The sequence below is a fragment of the Humulus lupulus genome, chromosome 8, assembly GCF_963169125.1.
Source record: "Humulus lupulus chromosome 8, drHumLupu1.1, whole genome shotgun sequence".
Lineage (NCBI taxonomy): Eukaryota > Viridiplantae > Streptophyta > Magnoliopsida > Rosales > Cannabaceae > Humulus > Humulus lupulus.
The window spans coordinates 23855037-23862481 of NC_084800.1; the positions used below are offsets into that span (position 1 = coordinate 23855037).

Sequence of the window (7445 nt, forward strand, 5' to 3'; positions counted from 1 at the left end):
AGAATTAAGTATTTTTGATGGATAGTTTAATTAAAAGAAAGATCTAGAAGCTCAGAACCTTCTAGAAATTGTTAGGATCGTATTATGACTCAGTCAAAGCTGTTTATCCAATTTAAAATATGCTTAAAAAGTGCAAATACGTGTTTGATATATCAATGTATGCCGATATATTGCAGCTTTAGGGGTCGATATATCCCCTATGGGAGATACGGAAAACACGTCGACTTTACACGAACGGGGATCGGGAATTTGGGGGAGGCGATATATCGCCTATGGGGGGCGATATATCGATTCCAAGGCATGATTTTTGAATGTTGATGATTTTTAAATTTAAAAATACCCTTAACCACTTGGACCTGCCTTTGAACAATTTTGACCGAGTTATGGGTGTCTATTGAATGAAAATTTAATTCCTTTTCATTTTATAATCATTTATTTATTCAAATTAAAAAGGGATTAGTTTCACTCCTTGAACTCTATAAATAGGACCTAGTACTCAGCCATTTTCGTCATTCTTCAAGCAATCTTCAGAGCCTCCAAGCAGTCTTCAGAGCCTCCAAGCTGCTAGTGTTACTATAGAGAGAAACATTTGGGTTTTGGGTTAAAGCTTTATCATTCTAAGCTTTTCTAAACACTTGGGAAGTGAGATATAGTGTGATTTCGGTATTGAGGTTTAGATCATCCATAAGATCATTCAAGGTATTCCTAAGTTCAATTATTATGATTCTATAGTTTTCTTTTATTTTCTTTCAGGTCCTAACTCTTGTTTATGATTCTTGATTAGGTGTTTAAGTTTCTTGAAACTTAAGGTTCTTCTTGGTAAGTTTCTTCTAGATGGTTTAGTTTTCTTTCCATCTTTATTCTTTAGAGATACTCACCATTTTTACTGTTGGTTTATAGGAGTGTTCTAATCCCGTTCTTGTTCTCAAATATCCCGGCTTTTGATACTCACTATTTTATGTGCTTATATGTTTTATGTTATGATATGTATATATATGTATGAATATGTCTTGTAGTCATTTGAGGGTTATAGTTGCTTAGATAGCAAACCCCAATCTTTTATGTCGCTTGGGGCTTGTAGTTGCTTAGATAGCAAACCCCAATATTATTTATCATTTTCATGGTTTAGAGTTATGATTTACCTACCTCGACTAGTAGAGGACCTAGATGGGTTATCATATACTACCATGTGATCTACCTCGATTAGTAGACAGAGGGCTTAGATGGTTTATTACATGCCATGTTAATGAGTTAATGGCCATTAATATTGTAGTCCTATATGATATATGTTTCTATAGTCTTATGTTTATGATTTATGATGTATGCTTTTAGTAGATTTTCTTTGCTGGACATTAGGCTCACTCCTAAATTTTTAGCTTGATGCAGGAAAATGAATATGGAAGGCAGAATGATTCATGGCAGCTTGGATTGTGTGTTAAGGAATGAAATTCCGTTTTTAGTAATTACCAAATTAATTAAACCATGAATTAATTAAAATGCGTAATGGTAATTAATTGTTTACATAGATAGCAGTTCTGTCGGAACAGAATTCGAACTTGTCATGACAGAATTGAACACAATAAATAGACAGTGCAAAAATGAAAGAACACAACAAATTTTTACAAGGTTCAGAAACCCTTTCGGATAACCTACTCCTTGGGGCCACGCCCAGAGAATAAACCAATTAGTAAAGAAACAAAGTGTACAAAAGCATTGACTTAAACAATGTAAGACTCCCTCTTAAACTATTGCCGCAATCTTGTTGTACTCTTCTCTACGAATCTGGTTTGATGAAACGCTGATTCTCTTGAACTCTCTTCAAAGAATAGCGAGTGCACACTTCCTCCCGAAGATCCTTATGAACACGTTCAAAATAGACACTATTTGATTACAATGGACTAGATAGATATCCACAAGTACACTCAGTACTCTCACAAAGATTAAGGTGAACAAGCTTAATCTCTACAAATAAAGACACTCTTCAAAATAATGTTTACAAATATTGAAAATGGAAGAGGTGAAAATTCCAAAGGCCTTGGCAAGGTATTTATAGGCAGGAAAATCATCCAAGGCCATCATTTTCTGGTATCTTTGAAATTAATTTGCGAATTCCTTTGATTAAGGAAATCAGACAGCCAAATGCATTCTGTGTCGACGGAAAAGGAAACTGATGAGTCAGCAACGTAGTCAGTCTCATCTGGCAGAACGAACATGGTCATTTCTTTTGACCATGTTCATTTTCGACACCTTCTTTATTTCCAGAATAGACATAATCCCTTATAATCCCTGAAAATAATCTCAAGATATTTGCACAATATATTTTTACCAAAAATTGATTATTTGAGATAAATAAGGCAACAAATATATTCACACTTAAAGATCTTTTCACATTACAAAACTAGCTGAAAATATTGCCAAATAAAACCGAAAATCAATATGGAGATATGCTACTGATTTTTCTTTAAACAATTAAAATATTTTGTCTAAATTAAAGTTTAGCCAAAAAAGGATTTTACAATCTCCCCCTTTGGCAACTTGATAGACAAGAATATTTTGAGTGTTTATTTTGAAAGATCCTGCATAGACAAAAATAGGTTAGAGCAAATAGCAAAATAGCAATAGATTGCTCCCCCTGCGAAAATCATCACAAATGTAACAAGGATCAAAAAATCATAGCATGACTCCCCTTGCGAAAAATATCTCAAATGTAACAAGAATCAACAGCTTAAAACAGTATAAACTGATCAAAATGAACCATCAAAATGAATCATTAACTCCCCCTTGTTGTCTAGCAATAAGCCAAAGGAGTAACACCAACAAAAAAAAAAAATAAAACAATCCAAAGAGTCAAACTACTACTCCCCCTCTTTATCTATCAGAAAAAAACCAAAAGGCAATGACAACACAATTTTTCAAGCCTTCTTTGTGATGACCGAGACGGTTGTTACCAATGGGAAATGCATGTACTCCACTGTCTCGAGTTTTCACCATAGTTGCAACAAACAAAAACAAAGAGAACTTTTTTTGTTTTGAAAGAATGAGAAAATGAGTCTCTCTTTGACCGATTATAAAGAGAAGAAAATGACACTCAAGGATTTTATTTTATTCCTTTTCAAGACCAAATTAATGAATTGATATCCCAAAGAAAAAAAAAAACTTTGCACAGTCAAGGAAAATAAACCAAAAATAGAAACTTTTGAGGTCAAAAAATATAGTAAGTGATAAAATAAAAAACAACATATTACCACAGTTTTCCTTTCTTGATAGCCACGGTCAAGTCTTTTTTTTTTTTTTTATATATATAATATAATATATAAACAAAAGTACCAAAAATATCCTATTCTGATTGTGCCCAATGTCTTCGTGCGTTGTCCTTGGAGAAAGCAATAAACATTAATTCTTAACATATTTTTACTATAAGGTTAGAAAATATATTTAATATAAATCATGCTTTTATTATTTTATTTTTTTTAAAATCACAAAATATGTACTCCTGACACAAAAAATATTTTATCCAAATTAATAAGTGTGTATGAGCTTACAAATTTTTCCAACAGTATTTCTTAAGCATTCGTGTGTGATTGTGAAAGCAGAGATCATTGCCCTGTATGGCAATTTTAGCCTTTTTCAAGGTCATTGCCCTATGTGGCAATTTTTAGCCTTTTTCTCAAAGAGTACCCAAATTAGAGGCTTTCACACTATACTGAAGGCTGCATTTATCAGTGGTAGAGTATCTTCTACATAATTTTTAGTTACATAGTTCCAACTTACTCAAAGATAGCATTTTACACAACAGTGTAGGTAGCTCTATTCTAAGATGGAGCCTGAAAATACTTTCAAGGATCAAATGCTCATACACTACAAACACAGATTAATTTGGAAGAATATTAATTGGAAGGACTAATTATTTTGATTTTTTATTTTTAAAAAAAATGTGCATGATATATATTAACTATGAATTCTAACAAGTAGTAAAAATACATTTTGTCATAATGTTTGAGACTTTCTATTTGGACAAGAACAAGAAGACATCAAGCAACTCTTTCTAGCACAAGGATATGGCACAACACAAACAATATTTAATTAGTACAAACCCCCAAGGATTTCCTGAGGGAATAAAACCTGACCGTATCAAAGACTTTTGTGAAAATATGTGCAATTTGTTTGTCACACTCAATATATTCTAAGACCAAAGTTTTATTTTCAACAAGATCCTCAGTGTGTCGAGACACATCATCAACACAAAAACATTTTTCATGAGAAATTTTCAAATGTTTTCCCAAACGACCTGGTTCACATTTACCAAAAGAATATTTACTTAAAATCGGTAAATCATGAACATGACTCATACTTCCAAATTTTCTCAAATTTTCACAATCCACATGATCATATTTTTCATGACACAAATTAGTATCACTCCTTGTAATTGTGTGACAATTGTGTGATTGAGATAATGTGTAACAATTATCGACAGATTTATAATCCTTCAAAACACAATTTCCATATTGGTCAAGCACAAAACAATTATCAAGAGAAAAATTTACAAACAAGTCTTGGTCACAAATTTGACGTATACTAATTAGATTAGTATTAAGTCCATCAACCAAAAGAACATTTTGTAACTTTGGTAGTCTTTCAGAATTTAGAGTGCCACTACCAAGTACCTTACAAGACTTACCATCTCCAAATGTGACTTCCCCATTTTTCAAAGTCTTGAAGTCAGTGAGTATAATTTTGTTACCTGTCATATGCCTAGAACAACCACTATAAAAAAACCAAGAATTAGTGTAACACCCTCACTTATTTTAGTTAAAACCATATTTGAGGTGTTACGTTTTAAAACTATATCATAATTTATTACTGCGGAAGTCTGGACATTTTTTTTTTTTAAACTTGAAAACTTATTTCACATTATTTACATTAAACATAAAGTGTGTCTCAAACATATTTTACATAAGTATTAAATAACCCAATTTATTTTCAAAACATAACTTCACACTTTATTACAAACATCTCACTGATAACTGAAATAACCCACAAAAGGTCGATATGTTCATATGTACAAATCAGGGTCAGGACCATGCTTCAGTTCTCCTCATGTCATTCACACATTTCTTTCTCTACCTGCAACACAAGATAACTGTGAGCCTAAAGCTCAGTAAGCAAAGTAATGCATGCAATGCTAATGATTACCCAATATCAATGGACATATACAACTTCTTTTTAAATTTTGGGCCCCTTAATATTGTGCACACTGTTTGAATTGGTCAATTCCTACAGGGCTTGTTACGCATATAATACAAAATCCCATGGGTTCTCCTCCGGCTAGCCATCACCACAGTAGGGCACATTAAAAACCTTATTCCATCGTTGCCTCGTCGGGCTCAAGAGTTAAGGCGGCCACACACTGTGGTGTCAATACATATAACAATAACTCATATGGAGGAGAAATAAAAACGGAAACATGGCAAACAATATAATTGGTTCACTAAAACCTAGCCCAAATTATTGGGCAGCCACTATAAGCCTACTATAGGCCTCCGTTTACACTTATTAACACTTTCATTTGCCTTTTCAAAACAGTGGCACTGAACTTAAACTTCTTATAACAACTTTCTTTTATGTTGCACAAAACTTTCAAAGGCATCATATAATTAATCATCATAATATCATGCATGGTCTTATATCATATAATAATTTACCATATCACTATTATGCCATGCATACAAATTTATGATGAAGTGTCACTGTATGTTAATACCACTTATTCACAAAATATTCATATAATGCATACTTTCACATAACACATAATTCTTGTGTTGCAGTTGAGTACTTTACTTACCTTTTGTCCAAAATATAGTTCACCGTGTAACAAGTGGTGTCTTAGGTATTAATGTGCTTATCCTAAAAATGGCATGGATTTCTCATCATAATGATGGCAGTAATACATTGAACTCTCATTTAAAAATACCCATAAAACATCATATCAAATTTCATACCCAAAACATGCCTAAAATGCCTTAAACCACCTAGATCGAGCATTAGATTTATCTTAGACATTTGGAGAAGTTTTGACAGAGTTTCCCCTTAATTTTAGCTATCCTCAAATATCAAAATTAACCAATAATCAACATCAAATAACCTGCCATAACCATATATCCCAAATACCAACATGATTCATCATAAAGTTATCATATACCGATTTTGATAAAATTCTTATCTCCTAGATCATCACCCAAATTAAATGAGTCTCCACATATATTCAAACATTTATAAACATATATACTCTCTTATAAACTCAATCAAATAACCAAAAATCATCTTGTACTCCAAGAACCCCAAAAACCTCATAAAACACAAAATTTCACTTACCGAGCAACTTTTCGGCGAAAACAATATCTTCAAGCTTTTCTAAACCTCAAACCACTTGGAAACCCCAAGAAATATCTTAAAAAGGATAAAACACCATATATAAGCTCTCAGAAAAATTCAAAAACATAGTTTAACTTCCAAGTACAAGAACTTACCATAAAAAGGCTAGAACTAAGCTTAATCTACTTCTTTGGCTTTGCTTTCACTTGGATCTCCTTAGAATTTCTTCAAACCAGCCAAGAAATGGTTTTTGGTTTTCTTTTCTCTCTGTTTTTCAGAATAATGGTCGTGCAAAGTGATAAGGTTGATGAAAATTCCTTATTTTCAATGATTTAGCCTTATTGTATCAAAATTTGACACCTTTCATCTCATCATTTCACCTTTTGACTTATGAAAACCTTATCACTTCAATAATTTCGACTTAATCATCTGCTAGGCCTATTATCCTTATGTGTAAAACACTCACACCAAACCTTAGGTCCATATGACTTCATACCCAATAGTTATGCTTACCCGATCGAGCGTAGCGCACTTATGCTAAGCTCGTTTTGACTTTGCATCAATACTACTGATTATGTATACCTCCCATCAAGAATTGATCTAATGGTTCTAAAACCATTTTTACATCATCAATGAGACCTTAATCATACCTCGATTACATTTGGTAAATCCATAAATACTCAATTTTACACCGAAATACTAGTAATCGACATTGTACTATTTTTCACTACTTAACCTATTTTGCCTTCTATATCTCACTTTCATCACTTAATTCCATGCCTTGTCCATATTTTTCATACTTTCTTATATCTTGAGCACATCAAACACCCATAAAAGACAACTCAAATTCCACAAGGTTAATAATATTGAGCATACATATAGACATCATACACAACTTTTATACTTATATATGAAAACACTTATAAGAATATGCATATGCTCAAATTATACATATTGTATGATATGTAATGCAATGCAATCATGTGATTATTGGCTATATTATATCAAAATAATGTGGGTGCTACAATTAGAAGCACATGTTGTAAGACAAGTAAAGGCAGCAAGACATTTGA

The 7445-nt window shown here is 32.4% G+C and overlaps 1 long non-coding RNA gene across 1 annotated transcript; it reads right to left on the minus strand.

The window, feature by feature from the left end:
* Positions 1-4947: 4947 nt before the first annotated feature.
* Positions 4948-7214, minus strand: LOC133793588 (uncharacterized). The gene is made up of 4 exons (XR_009874888.1): positions 6528-7214; positions 6373-6447; positions 5843-5904; positions 4948-5124 (listed from the first exon to the last, which is right to left on the minus strand). It is a non-coding gene; the product is annotated as an uncharacterized LOC133793588 (long non-coding RNA).
* Positions 7215-7445: the final 231 nt, after the last annotated feature.